This window comes from Rattus norvegicus, chromosome 13 (genome assembly GCF_036323735.1).
Source record: "Rattus norvegicus strain BN/NHsdMcwi chromosome 13, GRCr8, whole genome shotgun sequence".
NCBI lineage: Eukaryota > Metazoa > Chordata > Mammalia > Rodentia > Muridae > Rattus > Rattus norvegicus.
Genome location: NC_086031.1, coordinates 49,601,926 through 49,622,162, shown reverse-complemented (window position 1 = coordinate 49,622,162; position 20,237 = coordinate 49,601,926). Strand labels below are relative to the sequence as shown.

Sequence of the window (20,237 nt, the reverse complement as noted above, 5' to 3'; positions counted from 1 at the left end):
ACCTACCGTCCAGCTTCTGGAACAATCTAAGCAGAGCTCTGGGTTCTCCAGCAAAGCAAGCAGTGGGGAGATGGCTGTGTGGGCCTCCTCTACCTATCTCCTCTCAGAGCCCATTGTCCTCTCACAAGGCAGGTCTCCTGAGGTGCCAAATGGGTGACACTAACTCTCCTGTGGCGCCCCCCCCCCCCCGTGCTCTACTGAGCATCCATCGTCTCACAGTCTTCTTCTAGAACACACATCCTCTTGTTTACTATTGCTCAATCTGCGGGGCAGTCACGGCAGATGTGGGCCTCAACCGAGTTTGAAGGAAAAGCCCGTAGGTCCCACTCTGAAAAAACGCAGAGCCAACTGGGAGGAGATGGGACCAAAGAGCAAGTGCCAATCTGTCATCCAGAGACTGGACTACAGTCTGGACAGCTCTTAGCTTTACTGCTCCTCTTGGTAGTGGATCAGACCCAGAGTGTGTGAATAGTTTCCCTAGAGTCCCACAGCCAACACCGGCATGTCTCCTGCTCCTCCTACGAGACAATAGAAAGGGGAGTGGTCAGTGAGCACATCAGCAATGGATCAAAGACCTGGGAGGTTGTGGTCTTGGGGTCATGCTCAAAGTCAGATAGCTAAGAGCCATTAGAAAGTAGGGTGGAGGGGTTGGGGATTTAGCTCAGTGGTAGAGCGCTTGCCTAGGAAGCGCAAGGCCCTGGTTCGGTCCCCAGCTCCGAAAAAAAGAACCAAAAAAAAAAAAAAGAAAGTAGGGTGGAGGGTGGAGAGTGGAGGGTGGAGGGTGGAGAGTGGAGGGGGAGATAACCAGTTGTATCTTGCAGGGAAGTCGAGGAAAGTGCAGGTCTCATAGCTCAGTCAGCAAAATGGGGACAGCTTGCTGAAGGGCCAACTGAAGGATCCAGCCCTTGTCCCTCTCGTTCAGGCTCCACTGTCAGACCAGGGATGGTTGGAATATATTTCGTTGCCCTCTCCTATGATTCAGGCGATGTCATTCTCATTTTGGGGTCATGCCTTCCCAGTTACATCTTCTCTTTCTCTTTCCCTGATCTCGAGGAGCCTCTGGAGAGGTTGTCCTTATCATCAAAGATGTCCCCAAGCTTTGCCAATGTCCCTGGACCCTGAACATTTGCATCTGGGCCCAAATAGGAGTTATAACCAAGACTCTGGTGGGAAAAGCAGCATTCAGTCACAAGTCTCTGGACTTTGGCTCTATAATGAATGCGTTTACCAGGCCCAACCTTTCTGCAGCTGTAGGCCCCATCCATCCATCAGATTCATGGCCGTCAGTGAGAGAGGGGACACTTTAGCCCTCAGACTCCAATCCATTCCAGGCCCGAGTCTTCCTCTCCCCTGGGGTAGACTAATGCAGGCTCATAAATTAAGACATCTGCTCTCCCCTGTAAGCCCCAGAAACCTGGGGCTCTGTAATATCTCCCTTGTTTTCTTTGGCTCTATTTAACTTTCCTTCAATTAGTTAGGCCCCGGGGCAGCGGCTAGACGACAGATGAGTCAGAGGCACCAGATCCAGAACCCAGAGTTTATCCAAATGTCGAATTCTGTTCTCTTCCCATTCTTTTGCTCAATTCTCTCAGCTTCTATGCCCTGGACCTGCACCAGATTTGTGGTCACTGGTGCATTTCCTTGCTATTAACTCTACTGATACAATGAGGACGGAGCTGTTTAACGTGTGTTTAAGTACACGTTTTACACCCCTCAAGACTGGTCTTAGTGGCTGCTCACTTCTGCCTACCTTGTCCATATCAAAGGCTCCTGATCCAGGCAGGCCTTGAGTTTCAGAATGGCTGTAGAGACAGAGAGAGGAAGAGGTGACAGCTGGAATGACAAGCCAAAGAAAGCTCCCACACTGCTCAGGGACCTCAGGAAGCTGCAGGAAGGGTGCCTTTGAGCCACCCAATGGTCTGTGCTGAGAGGAATTTTTAGAAATTTTACCCTGAGACCAGTGAATGGCTACGTTTAGAGACAAGGTACTTCAGGTAGTTCTGTAACAAGGCCAACTGTGAAGCCATCATGATGCAAGCCTTTGAGCCCATTATCAAATAATGACAGAGGTGAGGTCTAACCAGGTTGCCTGACTCTGGTGGAAGGGAGAGGAGGAGGAGGAAACAGTTTTGGGAGGTAAGTGTTATGTCCTGAGTGTGTATCAAAAGTTGATCCTCTGGCACTGAGGTAATGGGAAAGTAAGGAGAGTGAAGGTCTTCAGGAAAGGCAGTTGGACAGTCCCCCCGGCCCCCGCCAGTCTTGTAAAGGAAGGGGCAAAATTGCAGGAAAGGGTCAAGGAGGAAACAGACAGGAAAGCTGCAACAGGCTTCCAGGCGGGAACTGGGAGGTGTGGGAGCTGTCCAGCACGGAAGCCTGCTGAAACCAGCAAAGACCGGTAGCCTGAAGCGGATAGAAAAGCAGAGTCCCTCCGAGAATTGCTGTTCTCAACTTGCTGGCTCCTCTGTGTTTCAGGGAGGTGTGTTTGAGGGACCAGCTAGTGGGAAAAGGAAACGCCGAGAAGAGAATAGCTGAACCTTCTCCACGGGGAGAGGCATAAGAAAAGTAATGATGTTCAAAGCTAAGCACTAAGAAAAGACAAGGCACAGCTGACACAGCCCCAAAGGCAAAACGTAGAGAACCGTCTGTGCCTCTAGTACTAACAGGGTGACCAACAAGCGAGCGGCCCACTGGGGTGCCACAGGACCCACTGTGTGTCTGAGTACTGGTGTGTCCAAGCATGCCTGCCAGTGTGACTTGGTCCTCAGGCACTCACATTGGGAGAGCCCTCCTGTCTGCGGTCTAAGGTTCAGCTCGAGTGTCTGTCTCTGCTTCAAAACATGATCATTTGAGCTCTATTTTATCAGGGGCTTCTGTGAGCTCCTGGGCTGTGCTAGGCACAAGGACATATGAGAAATCACAGAGGTACCTTATCCGGATGCATAGCTGTTAGAATCAAACATAGTTTCTCTTCTCTTCCCCCAGTCAGCAAGCCCTTTCTATTTGGCTGATACTTTCTCAAAAATGCTATCTTCAGTGAGCTTCCCTTCTCTGGCCCAACTGCTACTTTTCCCTCAAGTACTTCCTTGAAGCCCCATCCCTGCCCCAGATGCCAAAGCATCACCTCCACTTACAGATTCCTTCTTTCCAGACATACCAGGTATGGTGGTGTGAATAGGAACGGCTCCTACAGACCCATGTGTCTGAATGCTTGGCTCACTGGGAGTAGCACCATTAGGAGGTGTGGCCTCGTTGGAGTGGGCGTGGCTTTGTTGGAGGAAGCGCATCACTAGGGGGCGTGCTTTGAGGTCAGATGTTCAAGCCCAAGCTCAGTGACTCAATCTTTTCCTGCTGCCTTCCGATCAGGATGCTGAACTCTCAGCTCCTTCTCCAGCACCACAACTGCCTGTGTGCTGCTATACTTCCTGCCATGATGATAATGGATTAAACCTCTGGCCTCAATAAATGTTTTCCTTTATAAGAGTTGCCATGGTCATGGTGTCTCTTCACAGCAGTAAAACCCTAAGACCCCAGGTTTTTAGTTAATCTAGGGGCAGGTTTTGAACTGAGGAAGGACAGGCTGGAGCAGCTATGCACAATGGAAGATGAGGATCAGAGGCTGGCCCTCCAGCATGACCACTGTCTTATAGCCCAGAGAGGGAAGAGGAAAGCCCATCCCACTGCTTTGGGATGACTTGAAAGCAGTATTCCTGTGCTATTTCTGCTATGACATGTGCATCTTCTATAACCAGAATACCCTTTTCCTCCTGCTTCACTCCTTCCCAGCATGTCCCTCTTCTGGTATGCTAATTAACTAACTGTGGTTAGCTCCCTTCATGACTATATCGTGGGTTAGCACCCCAGCAGTTGTTTGTACCAGAGATGTCATGGGAAGCCAGGAAGGCTCTGATGCCTGCAGCTTGGGTTTAAATATTGGCCAATCTAATCTGTTTCTTAGTGTGCTTTGACCAGATTCAGCATCCCTTTTCTTTCCTGTAAATGGAAACAATAACATTTTCTACATTATGGGGTTTTCTGAAGTGAAATTAGCTTGCCAGCTATGAAAGGCCATATGAAAGGTTGGGGGCAGTAGCTGGAACATGGTGAATATCCCATACATTTAGCTCTTGTCTTATCCCTCTTTGGGGGGACTCCAACACTGACACTGATGCTAGCCCTAAGCTAGCTAGGGCTTTGAACACACCAAGGGAATTTGATCAACCTCATCTCATTACCATCTGGACACCCTCATGGGTTAGAAAACAAAAAATTCCTGTTTTGTTTTGTTTTGTTTTCTAGATCAGTCAAGGAGGACCAACAGTGTCATTCTTTGACACACACACCCCATTCCTGTATCATGCAAACCCTCCACCCCTTTTTTTCAAAGATTTATTTATTTTATATATGTGAGTACACCGTTACTGTCTTCAGACACACCAGAAGAGGGCATCAGATCCCATTACAGATGGTTGTGAGCCACCATGTGGTTGCTGGGAATTGAACTCAGGACCTCTGGAAGAGCAGTCAGTGCTCTTAACCACTGAGCCACCTCTCCAACCCCAGGCTTCCCTTTTTTTTTTTTTTTTTTTTTTTTTTTTTTGTCATTCCCAAAGTACTTCATGTAGTTATCTACTTAATAGCATTTATTGAACACCAACCGTACACCAGGGTTGTGGGATGTGGGGGTGGACAGAATGCCCCCATTGAACTAACAGCCTTGTAAGAAGAGACTGAACAGGTAGGAAGGGTTTTAACAAAGAACAGAGGCATCTCTGGTTTAGCCATAGGGCTGCAGGAGTGACCTTGTAATCAGAGGCCAAGTACTAGGAGGGGTGCCAGTATTGGCCGATGTGGTAGTTTGAATGAAAATGGCTCCAGAGGGTCATAGGGAGTGGCCTCTTGGGAGGTGCGGCCTTGTTGGAGAAAGTGTGTTGCTGGGAGAGGGCTCTGTGTTCTCATAGGCACAAGCCTGGTCAGTGTGTCATTGGAGATGTAGAACCCTCAGCAACTTTTTCTTTTGAACGCACGCCCGCCTGCGTGCCATCGTGCTTCCTACCATGATGATAATGGACTAAACCTCTGAACAGTAAGCCAGCCCCAGTTAAGTGTTTTCCTCTCTAACAGTTGTGGCCATGGTGTCGCCTCAGAGCAATAGAAACCCTAAAACAACAGGTTAGAAGGAGTGTTCTGGGTTTTCTGCAGCCTCCCCTTGCTTCCCAGCCTCGACCCTCTCCAAGGACTCGGCATTTTCTGGGATTCACACACACCTGTCTTTACCACATCTCCCCCATTTCCAATTCTACCATCTTTCTGGGGGCTGCTCCTGCCGATTGGAACTGAGGCCTTCTGAGCAGGGCTTCGAACCACAGGGGATCGAATAACCTAACAGGCCCCAGAGGGCTTCTGACTGATGTTTGAAGACAGAACCTACGAACACCTTCCTGCAGACTGCAGCCTCTGCTCTGCTGGGCTGAGGCTAGGATTACCCGAAAACACCGCACACACGTGGGCCAGATTTCCTCTGTCCTACTCCTCAGGAAGCTCCGCCCCTGCACTCCACCCTACTTCCTGTTTAGCCCGGAAGATGTCCAGGTCAGCTTCCTTAACAGCTGTTCCTCGTGTTCTTCATTCAGACTGGTGAGCCAGCAGCTCAGTGAGAGGAGGTAAGGCCAGTCCTTTTCTGGGATCCTGCCTTCCTTCATTCCGGGGCCTCCAGAGAACAGAGTAAGGGGAAAATGACCTTCCTGCCTCTTCAAGGGAGAGAAGAGAGGAGACCAGCTGCAGGGACCAAGAAGCTGACCAAGATACATTGGTTGTCCAATGTGAGCCAGATACAGTACCAGGCAGCAGGCTAACTTCCTCAGGAAGGCGGTATTGGAGAGTAGTCCAGGATAGATCCGGAGTGAAGAGCACTGTTGTGTGCATGGCATGGAGGAACTCAGGGCCTCTTACCTCCTCAGAGAAGGTCAGGGAGGTCTTCTCAGATGGGAAATCCTAGTGGTAGCAGGAGACTAAAACTACCTAAAGACAGACCTGAAACCTGTTTCGTGTGGGCAAGTGGTGGTGTCAGATTGGGAGAAGTGAGGATTGTGGGGCATTAGGGGACCCGAGAAGCTGAATGTACCCAGTTGTGTGTCATGGGCTCAATCATTTGATAAGGCTATTCTCACGGTGTGGAAATCATGAGTGGACCAACTAGTGGGGAGGGAGAGAGAAGAGCATCCTGAGTTAGCGTAATGAAACCAGAAGGTAGGGGGTGAGAGAAGCCAGTCCAGACCTTGGGGTTGTCTGTAGATATTTAGTCCAAAGTCTGGGAACTGAGTTCTTCTATCTTCAATCAAGGTCATCGTCCATCAGATAGACACCTTCTCGTGGAAATAAGGCATGGGTGAGGGCAGATGCTGGACTGTTTTTCTGCAAGGCTGGAGAGTTGCAGCCTGGTAGGACCCTGGCGACCAGTAAGCAGTCTGCAGTTCAGGGACCGGGGGATAGGGAGAGGAGGCTGCTCTTCATTCTGTGGCTAGTCTTGGAGCTGGGTGAGTTCTACAAAGGTCATCCTGTCCTTCCCCTTGCCTTGGACAGGTGGTTATTATCAGGGAGGTATTAGGATTAGGGGGCTTGGCCCTTTACCCAGAAACCATTTCTAGCCCTGTGTGCTTATAGTCCCAGAGGATCCCAAGTTAAAGGTCATACTGGAGTACTTATTGAGAACCTGTCTCAAGAAACAGAAAACAACAGAAACATTTCTGGAGTTTTTCCCTGGGCCCAGGACTGGATAGGTCCCACTACACATAAGGAGGGATCAAACTAGATATCTGTGTGTTGGGGTCACCGACTTTCCCAGTCTCCTCACCTAGGTTTAGTTGGCTAGGATCCCTAGGACAGAGAAATCATATCAGAGGGCTCTCTGAGAAGGTAATATCACACACATCATGGATCACAAGTTCAGCTGCTGCCCTTGCCATTTTCTCTGGTCCCAATTTTTATGGTTGGAAAGGGACTTCAAAACCCTATTTTAGTGAAAATGGAAGACAAAGGTTTTATATCTGCAGAGCCCATTAGCCAGCATCCCTTGATTCTCCATCTGGGATATGCTGCCCCAGTCCATTAACCTCTCACCGGCCAGCCCTCCCACCATCACCCTGCTCCGGATACAACTCAGTTCCCTGTGACCCTCGTAAACTACAGAGCACAAAACTAATGTGTTGAGAGTTTCATGAGGTCCTGACCCTAGTACAGAGGTATGGGATCTCAGACACAGGATCCCCATCCCCACCCCCTGATGCCGATGTTCTAGAAATGTCTTTCCATGAATCTTACCTCTCTAGAAAGATAAGTCTTTGCCAGGGGTCTATTTTTTTTTTAATGAGGGGAGCTGTAGGAAGGCTTCTTGAGAACACTCAGATTCCTGTAAACACCATTCTTATCCTTGCTATAAAAGAGGCCATGTGGGAATGGGGCCTGCGGGTGAGGAGCAGGGAGGGGAGAGTGCCTGTGTCATAAGCAAGAAAAGATCGCTCAGTGGTTAAGCACTGGGTGCATCACCAGGGATAGTCTGAAGAGGGAGAGAGACAACACTTTATTTGGGAACAATTCTGCTGAGATGCAGTGTCTCAGCTTCTCTTCCCAGCTGTTTGTTATGAGGTGCTTGCTGTGTGCTCAAAACAGGGGCTGAGTCTTAAAGTTACAGACCACGTTCTGGGCTTGCATCCAAAGGCCAAATGATCAGTCCTCAGGGGAAGGGTCCTGAGGAGTCAGCTCTTCTGTGTTCCCCTTATTTGTTAGGGTTTTGGGGCAGTTCTTTCTCAAAGCCTTTGTACTTGGAATGACCCTTGGACAGGAAGGCACCCAGGCTGGGGCAGAGGAAGGTTTCCATGAAGGTCTCCAGGTGGAGGCAGCCAGTGTGTCTCCTGCAGGGCTCACCTTCTCTGAGACATATTTTCTCCTCCTTCCTGTCATCAGCCTTCAGGCTCCAAACTTGGAGTGGACAATAAAATAAATGTCTTCTGCCTTTTCTCTGAAGCATGGCAAGGTCGACTACCCGTCTTTTTTTTTTTTTAATTAAAATTTTATTTTGCATGTGGGTGCACATGCACCATGGCATGTCTATGGAGGTCAGGATGACAATGTGCAGGAGTTGGTCCTCTCCGACCACTGTGCCAAGGCTGAGACTACAACTCAAATGGCTGACAAGTGCCTTTACCCACTGAGCCATCTCACTGGTTCAGAATCCAGTCTTCAAAGGGAGTTGTGAATTTTAAAAGGCGGAGGTGAGCCAAATACAGTGGGGGTTCTTGGAAGAAGAAAGGGCCATAGAAGGAAAAACTGGTGAATTCCAAAGAGAACTTGCAGTTTAGTCAATAGTAATATGCCAGGCTGGAGAGATGGCTCAGCGGTTAAGAGCACTGACTGCTCTTCCAGAGGTCCTGTGTTCAATTCCAGCAACCACATGGTGGCTCACAACCATCTGTAATGGGATCTGATGCCCTTTTCTGATGTGTCTGAAGACAGTGACAGTGTACTCACATACATAAAATAAATAAATAAATCTTTAAAAAATAATTTAAAGAAATAGTAATGTGCCAGTGTTAGTCTCCAGGTTGTGACAATGAACCATGATTATGTGAAAGTTGAATATTAAGGGAAACTGGGCAGAGGGTAGATGGAAGTGCTGCTCCTTTTCATTAAGAAAATAAATAATAGCAAGTGCTGGTGAGAATTCAAGGAAAAGGGAACACTTACACTACTAAGCCAGTACAATCAGTACAGAAATCGGTATTGAGGTTCCTCAAAACAAAGCAGCAGCAACAATGTAAGTATTGTATTACACGATCCCGCTCTACCACTCCAAGTGTAGAGACCCCGCATGCCAATGTTCACAGTTGTATTACTTACAAGAGAAGTTGTGAAGCAACCTAGGTGTTCCTCAACAGAAGAATGGGTAAGAAAAAGATGGCTTATATTCACAACGGAATTTTATTGATCCATAAAGAACAAAATAATGTCATTTTTCGGGAGAATAGATACAATTAGAGATTGTATCATCGAGTGAATTAAACCAAGCTGTATGTAGACCTATAGGATCTAGATATGTACACATACATTCGTCGCATAGAAATGAAAGCAAAACTGAGAGAAATATAGGGACTAAGAGAAAGGGGGAGGGGCAGGGAAGAAGAGAGGGTGTGCTGGAACACATGGCCGGCAAGCAGTGTATACTTACATGCCAAGCTGTCCTTCTGGAACCTGAAGTGTGTATAATGAATATATGCAAATCCAAAACAATAATACTTTAAGATACAAACTTTAGAGCTGGGTGGTGGTGATGCACACTAATCCCAGCATACGGGAGGTAGATTTCTGTGAGTTCGAGACCAGCCTAGTCTACAGAGTGAGTTCCAGGCCATCCAGGGCTACACAGAGAAACCCTGTCTTGAAAAACAAAGCAAAAAGCCAAAAAACAAACAACAACAAAACAAAAAACCAAACAAACGAAAATATTACAAAGAAAATGTGGAAGAAGGGGAGAAAATGGACAGAGAGAAGTGAGAAAGCTCGAGAGCCGTGAGGAGGCTTACTCACATACTTAGCTGTCAGCCCCTTATCTAGGAGTAAAGCAAAGATCTCTCCTGAGCTGAAGCGCTTACCATGGAGTTCACCCGGGGCAGCCAGCCTCCAGCACTGGGCAGACTTCGTATCTGAGACCTGATTCCTGGGATGCTCATCTCTCCTGGTGATTCTGCAAAGGCTGGTCATTAAGCCCGCTTTTCTTTCTCCCTTTCCAAGCTCTCAGCTTCTGGTCAGAGAGGACTGATTAAAGCAGCAGTGCCCACCGATGCCCATCCCAGGGGGATATAGTGTTTAATAAACCCAATGTGGAAAGCAAATGCATGCCTCTGGCCTTCACACATTGGATCCTTACCTCAGCCCAGTGATTGAGCGATGAGACCTCTGGAAGAATGGTTAATTAGGTCATGGGGTAGAGACCCTCAACTTCCCTGTGTGGGAGGACACAGCAAGGGTGTCCTCTGAACCAGGAAGTGATCCCTTTGCAGACAGCGAATCTTCTAATGCCTGAACCTTGAGCTTCCAACCTTCCAAAGTATGAAAGATCTGTACATGTCGGCCACAAACCACCCAGGCTGTAGAATTTTGTGGCAACAGCTAGAATGGATTAGATGAATAGATGAAGAACCAGTATTTAGGATGTAAATCTGCAGTATGGGCAGGTGAGAGCGCTTAGCCCGTGAGGAGAACACACCATCCAAGCCTCACCACCCGAGACAACCCCTAGAACCCACAGTAGAAAGAAGAACTGACTTCTAAAAGTTGTCTTCTGGTCTCTGTATGTATACCACGGCACAGGTGTATACGATGATGTCATTATGCAGCAAGGCAGGTCCAGGCTAAGGTGAAGCCTATCATTGGATGAGAAGAAAGGGTAGGCGGGGGAAAGTATAGGAAGGAGAGAGGAGGAGAAGGAGAAAAATCAAAATGGAGACAACGGAGCAGGATGATCCAGATCCAGGTGGACTAGATCAATTTTTATCTTGTCTAGGTGGGCGGTTTATATCTTTATTAACTGGCAGTGAATTTATTGTGTGGATGTATTGTGGATTGTGAAGTTAACATATAAATCTGATTGATAAGTTACAAGTTCCTGGAACTTTGACTTTACCAGACTACAGGGGATGTGAGCATAGTTCCCTGCGGGCAGAGAGACAGCTTCGAGAGGGCGACTATGAAATGCCTGGGGCTAGCATGTTGTGGTGCCACACTAGAACGGCCCTGGGAGCACGATGTGTGTCAGGCATAGTAACAATCCGCCAAGGGGACAGTGTGTGAAAGTGGCTGGCAGAGAGACAGCCGGAGCACGCGGCTCCCACGGATTCACTCGGAGTGAGAGCACGCGAGAACCAGCAGCCGCTGATCTATTTTTTTTATTTTTACCATAACATGGATGTTCATGAATGAACACACACACACAACATTATAAATACAATAAAAACTTAACTGTAAAAGTAGTTGAAACACAGGTGTCTCCCACACTTACTCTACGAGCTCTCAGGAAACCTAACCGTGCCTAGCTCAGGCTACCCACTCCCTCCTCTCTGGTGACCTCACGATAGGCCTCTCATGAATGCTTCCCTTACCCATTCCTTTACTTACCCACCTGAGTGAGTGGCTGTGGGTGAACTTGCTCGCCATCAATGCGTTGAAGATGACGACCAAGCCAGATGGTTCTGAGGCACACTCACCGTCAAGGCTGTCTCCTACAGTGGTCTTGAGTCTCCCTTGTTGCTGTACTCCAAGAACTTTTCTTCATGTTTCCTCATGAAGGGTACCAGCCTGCCTAGAGTAACCCCATGTTCCTAAGACTGACAAGACCCTCCTCTAAATTTTGTTTTGTCTTGTTTACCATGAAATTGGTCCTAGTTCTTTAGCCTTGCTGTAGATCCAGCCCTTGGGAGGCCCCAGAGAACTGCTCTAGGCTCAGGATGCTGCAGTGGGCCCAGCTTGGAGCCGGGAGCCTACCAGCTCTTGCTGGCATTCATCTTGGCTTCCTTGGTCCTACCAATCTCCACTCTCAGCCATCCTACTTCTGGTAAGCTAGGCTCTAGCCAAACAGAAATGGCAGCTGCGCCCCTCTGGTATCTTGTTGGCATTATTGGGAAAGTTGGCTTTAAAACCACAGAGGTGTTTCAAGTACCGGGGGAGAGAACTCAGGAAGCCGTGGAGACAGCGAGACAGCTGAGTTAAACAGCATCTGTCTGAGTGAGTCATTGCTCGCCTGCCTGCCACCATAGTCCTTGCATGAACCTTGAGTTAGTACCTTCTCAGCCCACGAAGTCGCTCCCGGAGGCAGGACCAGCACACTTAGGTGAAAATGACTGCAAGAAAGACTCAAGACCCGTCTGAAAGGATTCCCTGAACTTTATGGGCCCCAAGCTGCTACAGTTTCCTGAGTAGCTGTAGCACCAGTAGTTGGACAATTTGTCCTGCCCAAAATAACTCGGGACAATTTCACCCTCCTTAAACAGCTTCTCCTAAGATTTGTGGCCCTCCACTCATGACGGACCTCCTGTGGTTCCCACATGGCATGGTGTATTCAGAAGTCACACAGCTGCCTCTGTCAGTCTTTTTTGTTTTGCCTCTGGTGATGGAAGTCACTAGTCTGACCAAATTAGTTTGCTTGAAAACTACAATGGAGGCGCTGTCTTTGCCAACCACGTGACTGGGTTCTGCTTCTCGTGGTTTTCTCCACGGTCACATACAATTCAGGAAGCTCGAAAGTCCCCCATCTGGATCTGTAAGTTTACTCCGAAGGCTTGCCAGGAGGAGGGGCCAATAGGGGTGGGTTTACAGATCGTGGGCCTCCAATAGTCTGTTCAGGGTACCCAGCAGACATTGGGGCAGACTCACACCAGCCTGCTCCTCTACCCACTGCTGTGAGAGACTGTCATGCCACTTAGCAGATGAGCCACTGGCTTCTGTTGGTAGCTTGCTTGGGTACCATAGACAGTGGGTTCATTAATTTGAGTGGAAGTCAGGTCCTTGGGCACCCGAAGAGGACTCTGTCCATTTCATCCATACGTAGTGATTAAGGGATAACAGCACAGGTTGGTTGTAAATGTAAAAGGCCAGCAGTGACCTGACCTCCCATGTGCCAGGGTCCATCGCATCTTCCCAGCCCTATGGTACACGTTGCTGTTCCACCTTTTGGTTTTGTTTATTATCGACATGGTCACACTAGATAGTCCAAGCCGGCTTTGAACTTATGACTGTCCCGCCTCAGTCACCGGAGTGCTGAGATTACAGGTGTGTGTCACCTACCTCTGCTGTTCCCATTTTACAGAGGAGAGAAGTGAAGAGCAAGCTGGTTAACCCTCCCAATTGGCTCACACACCAGGGAAGTCGTAGGAAGAATGTAGGTTCCACCCCAGGTTTGCTTCCTGTTGCAGCATGATGTCACCGCATCAGGTTCCTCAGCCCTTATAGTTAAGGACTTTTAAAATTTTTGTGGTTTGTTTTTTTTTTTCCTTCGGTCATCCTGCTACAACATAAACACAGTTTATGAAAAGACACTGATGCTTGTTTGTTTTGGTTGTTTCTCCAAGGGCATTTTAGCAAATACACAAATGGTGACCCAGCCCTAGGGAGGTCACATGCTGCTCTCTCTTCTTGCTTCTGTATTTATGTTCTCTCCATCTGGTCCTGCTCTCTGCTTCTCTCCTATGCCTTTGTGTCCCCCCAGGGTGTTTCTCTATTTCCCACCTTCCCACATCATCTTTTCTGCTCCTTTAGACCTTGGCAGCCAATCCTGTACCTTTAGCATCTCGTTGCCAAGCAACAGGCTTTCTACCTGCCCCGTTGTGTTCGAATCTCCATGGCAACAAACATTACCCAAAAAGGGAGGGAGGGAGGAGTCAGGTGGTAGCAAGAGGACCCTGTACTTCAGGACAGGGCATTCCTGCCATTTTGCCAGCAGCAGGAGGCTGTCCTACTTCGTTTAAACCTGAACCTTCTGAGATGGCTTGTAGTGAGTTGGGGAGATAGGCTTCAGCTTAGGGGTGCTCATGTGAAGTGCAGGGCAGAGAGCCATGAACACTTTGCATGGACGGATGGTGGAACAGGGCCACGCGAGCTCCTCTCTGTGAGATAGTTCTGAACCCCACACAAGGCGGAGGTCTCAGTAAGGTTGGTGAGACAAGCAATGAAGAGTTTCTCCACAGGCCACAGGCTGTGTCTGAACAAGGTCTTGCCGGGCTTACAGCACTGAGGGACATAGGTAAAGGAGCAGGGGTGTCATAAGCTTTTGCCCGTCCACCCTGTCCCCCTCCCATGTGGATAGCGACCAGCCAGGTCTCTCAGGAAGGCAAGGAGCCTCATACCATGAGACCTCCTCTCCCGTGGACAGAGCAGGCTGCTCTAGCAGTGCTTAACTATTCAAGACAGATCATGTTGACAACTATGCATCTTAGTACCCAGCACTCACAGGGGCTCCGTGGTGATTACACTTAGCCTCCCTGGCATTCTCCTCAGTGGTTCTGCGCCCTATGGATTGCAAGGCTTTCCCACAGACACAGGTTACCACACCCCTGGCACTGAGCATTCCAGCTAGAGGAACAGCTCTGTGTCTTTAAATGCCAAGAGGACACTGAGGAAGGCACAGACCCATTATTTAATGCTCTCTATGGACAGAAAGTTCTCAGCCCCAATTCAGAGCATTTGAGGTTTGTTTGATTGATTGATTGATTGATTGATTGATTGATTTTGAGACAGGATCTCAGTGGGTGGTACTGTCTTGGAACTCACTTTATAGATCAGGCTGGCCTTGAACTCACAGAGATCTGCTTCTGCCTCTCCAATGCTAGCAGTGAAGGCATATGCATCCACACCCAGCCAGTCCATGTTCTTGGTTTAGTGGGAGGGAGAACAGACGGGCTCTTCTGACTAGTGAGGGTCGAGGGGCGCCCACACACCTTCTCCAGCTGTGCTCCTTTACCCATTGGCCCATTCATGCTCTGGTACGTGTGGCCAGGCTCCCAGCTGGGGGACAGGCCCTCTGCAGAACACAGCAGTGGCGATGCATGATGCCCTGCTGATAAGAATGAGTCAGACGCTCCAGACACGATGCAGGAGGAGTTGGCTGGGTTTTCGGAACAGCGATCTGCGATTTGTAGCTGAGAGGCTTTTCAGGACTCTCCTCTTGGACACAACGGTCCTCCTTCTAAGAATGAAGCCTAAGGAAATGATCCAGATCACAAACAAAACGTATGCCGGTTTGTCAGGATCTTGTGCACGATGTTGGGAAAACCTCCAGGTTGTGGAGGTGGCACACACATTTAATCCCAGCACTCAGAGGCAGAGGCAGGCAGATCTCTTAAGTCTGAGGCTATCCTGAACTACAGAGAGAGTTCCAGGACAGCCAGGGTTATACAGAAAAAACCCTGTTTCTGAAAAACAAAAGCAACAAGCCAAAAAAACCCCAACCAAACAAACAAAAAAACCCAAGAAACAAACAAACAAAACAGAACGGAATAAGAAACTACAACAGTGGAAAACTGGAAACACCACCCAGGGGCAGCAATGGGAGAAGATTAGCTAGGGTTCAGGCAATCCAGTCACATATGATTCGTGATCCAGTAAGTATATGTTGAATGACTTTCGGAAACTGAAAAGTAAAAAGGAAAGGTGCAGAGCTAGAGAGATGGCTCAGCGGTTAAGAGCACTGACTATTCTTCCAGAGGTCCTGAGTTCAATTCCCAGCAATCACATGGTGGGTCACAACCATCTGTAATGGGATCCGATGCCCTCTTCTGGTGTGTCTGAAGACAGCTATAGTGTACTCATATACATTAAATAATTCTTTAAAAAAAAAGTAGCTTAGTCTATTATAGTAAAGAGATAAATACTTAAAATGATAGTATAGGAGCTGGAAAGATGACTTAGTGGTTAAGAGCACTGACTGCTCTTCCAGAGGTCCTGAGTTCAAGTCCCAGCAACCACATGGTGGCTCACAACCATCTGTAATGGGATCTGATGTCCTCTTCTGGTGTGTCTGAAGACAGCTACAGTGTACTCATATGTAATACATAAATAAATCTTTAAAAAAATTGATAGTACAGTCAGTTTTACGGTATATATGCATTTTTGGATTTTTCTTACATATATGTTTTGTTTTTTAAGATTTATTTTTACTTATCTGTATGCATATGTGTCAGTTGTGTGCTGGTGTCTACAGAGGCCGGAGAGGGCTTTGAATTCCCTGGAGCAGACATTGTGAGCGACTTACCTGGGTGTTTGAGAGTAGAACTTGGATCCTTGGGGAAGCAGCAAGTGTTCTTAACCATTGAGCCAGCTCTCCAGCTATTATAATAATTATAATAATAATAAGAAGAATAAGAAGAATAACAGCATAACAATAATAATAATGATGATAAATAAAATACTATAATTAATGGTGATAATAACATATTAATAATAATAATATTAAAGTGTTTCCCATGTGTTCCTATCCTGAATGTTTGTTTCATCTTTATAGTTCAGTGATATTTGTCACCCTTGTTCTCTAGAAGCATCTAAAGCTTAGGAAAGGCTAAGCAACTTCCCAGAAGCCACACACCTTATAGATAGATCCTCCACACACCCTAAAAATAGCCATAAAAAGTTAATACTGTAACTTAGTGGGGGTGAGGGTAGGTGAGAGGTACTGACTTGCCTGACCTGTGGTTTCAGCAAAACCCAGCCCCCACACAGGAAAGTGGCTTGGAGGCTGGAGGCTTGGAAGCCCTTCCAGAATCCTAGAGATCTCTCTGCTCTGTCACCAAGGGACCTCCCTTCCCCTGGCCCAGCCCAGTGCCCCAGCCTTTGCCGAATGAGACAGTCCATCAGCCCAGCTGGAAACCTCATCTATGGAGAAATGCTGGAAGCCTTGGGTTGGGAGAGGAAAATCATAGAGTGAACATGAGAAAGATGGAGACCGTCACCTGGCTGGCTGCCTAGGGCTCACTCTGTCTGATGGAGGTCCCCACTCCCAAGGCTCCACTCACAGCTGCTCCTCCCCCACCCACCCAGCAGCCTGGCTCATTCCACCCTGGACCTAAGCTGTCACTTAAGAAACAAAACCTCCAGATGGTTTCTTAAGTCCTATTCCTCAGGACCTAGATGTCTGTCCTGCAGCTTCGAACTCCAAAGTTTTAATCTGCATTACAGGAGCCGAACACAGTGCTAGCGTGTTTGCAGTTGGAGGCTGTGAAGCCGGAACATTCTGGATTCCAGGAAAGTGACTGGGAGGAGTAAGGAGGAGCAGAGGTGGGGGGAGGACCAGGGGAAGGAGGGTGGCTTTTCTGCCCCACTGTATAGTTAGTTGTAGGAAGCTTTGGGCGGGCTTCATGCTTCCCAGGCCTAGCCCAGCCTCCCCAGGAGGCATTTATACCAGACCTCCAGCCCCCTGTGATTTGTGGGACAGTTTTAAACCGCTGATTTTCATTAGCACTAAATCATTCCTCTTGGCTAATTGAAAAGGAACCAAGGATACTGCTTTGCGTGGAGCCGTTGGATGGAGCAATTCAGCAAGATAAACCAGATATGCTGACAGCAGGAGTCTGTAGCCAGGAAGTTCTGAGGCCTCTCCCTGAAGTTCAGACTTCACTTCTGCTTCTGAGACCAGGCGCTGAGATAAGCAAGCCTCAGAATGAAGAACTAGAAAACGTGTTTTGTTTGTTTTAGCTCTGGGGTAGAGGTGAGATACTCAGAACGTCTAGCTATGTGATGTCCCTCTGGCAGAGGGGGTGTAGGTTCCCTCAGGGTCAGGGAACAGTCAGAGAATGCTGATTGGGAAATGGGTGGTGGGCATGCTGAATCTGGGCTTTTCAGCATTCAGAAGCCTCTGCTGGGAACAGCAGGGCTGGGCTGGAGGCGGTGCAGGGCTCCTGCTCGATGATTTATTCCGAGTCAAGTTTGAGTACCTGAGATTACCTCAGGAGCCCCATCTTTCCCTTAGGTCAGAAAGGGGGCCATGCTAATCTGGGGATCAGGGAATTCTTAAGAACTGCAGAGTCCTAGGGCTCAGAAGGCATATGGGAGGGAAATAGTGGATCCGATTGTCTCTGAACAACCTTAATCCCTGTTCTGAGATAGGAGCCAGTCAGGCGGGCTCGGGGTACTGATCCCACACGGCTCTTGCCAAGTTGTAGCCGTTTCCTCTGACTTCTGCCAATCCTCTGCCCACTCAATGGGTACACTAGCTGCCTGCCCTTGTCTTCTCTCTGCTGCCTAGGGATCCCCATTTCTGCCAAGGACTTGGCCGATGAATCAGTGGAGGGTGTCCCAGACACCTCTTAGATTGTCCTCCCTCTGTTCTCAGAGGCTGCCAGAGGTTAGAGGCTAGACCAGACGAACACTAGCAAATGTCTCCAGGCCCCATCCTCAAGCCCAAGAGTCTCTTTATAATTCCAGACCTGAGAGAGGTTGAGATTTAACCTTGACAGAAGGCCGAGTGGTCACCTCAAGCTCTGCTGCCACTTGACACGATGACTCAGGACAAGCCCTTTCCTTGCAAGCTGAGGATGCCCATTTTTGCCTTTCCATCCGGCCCCAGGTACCACACATGTATTGCTTCAGGTCCATAACTGTTCCCCAAGGAAAGCTGGCTGCTACTACAGGCCACCCGACAGGATTGGAAACAGACCTGAGGGAAGGACAGCAAGGGTCGGTGTTGTTGATAAAGTGCTTGGCATGCAAACATAATGGCCCGGGTTCAGTTCCCAGTGTATTTATTTACTTAAAAGTTGGAGACATGGTGGCATGTGCTTATAAATCCATGGCAGGAGAGGACAGGGATAGGAGGATTCTTGAGACTTCCTGACCAATCAGCCTAGCTGAATTAGCAAGTGCCAGATCATAATGAAAGACCTTGTTTCAAAAAAAAAAAAAAAAAAAAAAAAAAAAGCAAGGTTAGCCGGGCAATGGCAGCGCGTGTCTTTAATCCCAGCTCTCAGGAGGTAGATACAGGTGAATCTCTGAGTCTGAAGCCAGTCTCTAGTCTACAGAATGAGTTCCAGGACAGCCAGGGGTCCAGAGAGAAAACCCTGTCTCAAAAAAAAAAAAAAAAAAAAAAAAAAAGAAAGAGAAAAGAAAAAAGAAAGAAAAAGAAAAGGAAAACAGTAAAGTTAAACTGGCTTATGCATTTAAGAACATGTGAGAGTGAACATGTGTGTTTTTGTATATGTGTACATGTATATGTGTATGTGTAGTGTATGAGAGTGTGTGTGCCCCTGTATGTCTGGTCTCAGTGTGAGTGCGTATATCTGGGGTGAGGGGGTACATACTTCTGTGTGTTTGGTACAAGCATGTATGTCTTACTCTGTGGAACATATAAACATCAGAAATATGTTGATCATGGTTCTGGGAGCTATGCCATCACGGATTCATTGTCTGATAAAGGCCGACTTTCTTCCCTGCACTTCTGTGTCTTCACGTCACAGACGGATGACGGCATTTTTTAAGCCACGTGGAAGAAGGCACTAATCCTGTTCATAGGAACTCTGTCCTGACTTAGTCACTTCCCAAGGGCCCGGCCTTTGAATGCTACACTTTGGAGATTATTCAGCATGTGAAACAAATCATTCAGACACACACACACACACACACACACACACACACACACACAGTTTGTGTATTGTGTGCATACCTAATACCTTCTGAGAACAGAAGAGGGCTTCGATCCCATGGGACTAGAGCTACAGACATTGTGAACCACCATGCGAGTGCTGGGAATATTGTGTGCTAGGAATACAACCCAGGTCCTTTGGAAGAGGAGCCAGTGCTTCTGACCATTAAGCCATCTCTGCAGCCTGCTGTGACTTTTTTTTTTAAGATTTATTTATTTATTATATATAAGTACACTGTAGCTGTCTTCAGACACCAAGAAGAGGGCATCAGATCCCATTGCAGATGGCTGTGAGGCACCATGTGGTTGCTGGGATTTGAACTCAGGACCTCTGGAAGAGCAGTCAGTGCTCTTAACCACTGAGCCATCTCTCTAGTCCCTGCTGTGATCTTTTAAAAAAAATATTGTTTTAAAATTATGCGTACGTCCTATGTGGGTGTGTTGATCATGGTTCTGGAAGCTGTGACATCATGAATTCGTTGTCTGATAAAGGCCGACTCTCTTCTGAATGCACATGCCCACTGAGTACGGGGCGCGCCATCAGATCCCCTGGAGCTAGGGTTACAGGCGGCTGTGAACTGCATGGTGTAGGTGTTGGAGACAGAACTCGGGTCCTCTGAAAGAGCAGTATGTTTTGTCTTCCTTTTAATGATTATTAGTTATGTGTAGGTGTCTGGGGAGGTTGGAGGTGTGTCAGATCTCTTAAAATTAGGGTTACAGGTTGTCGAGAGCTGCCTGATGTGGAAGCTGGGAATTAAACTCAGTCTGTCTTCAAGGACATGTATGCTTTTAACCACTGACCCATCTCTCCTGCCCGAGCAGTATACTCTGACCTGCTGAGTCTCCTCACCAGCCCTGCCATAGTTTAAACATGAAAACTCCGCTTGCTGTCTAGCTTCGGATATCCGCTCCATTCCAGTCCTACCTACATCAGTTGGTCTAATGATACCCAAATGGAAATGAAGCTTAGGTCAGATATGAAACCTTCTGTGCAGTGTTTGTACTGCCTTGAAATGGCTGACACGATGCTGACCACAGAGAGATCAGCGCTGTGCTAAGTAAGGTC

At 47.9% G+C, this 20,237-nt stretch overlaps 1 protein-coding gene across 7 annotated transcripts in view; it reads left to right on the top strand.

Moving 5' to 3' along the window:
- Positions 1-20,237, top strand: part of Nav1 (neuron navigator 1) — a 252,363-nt gene that overhangs the window by 48,955 nt on the left and 183,171 nt on the right. Inside the window, exon 1 of one of the 7 annotated variants that reach the window (XM_063272609.1) lies at positions 4,693-5,660. The gene's annotated coding sequence lies outside the window, so the exon portion shown is untranslated. 7 annotated transcript variants of the gene reach the window in all.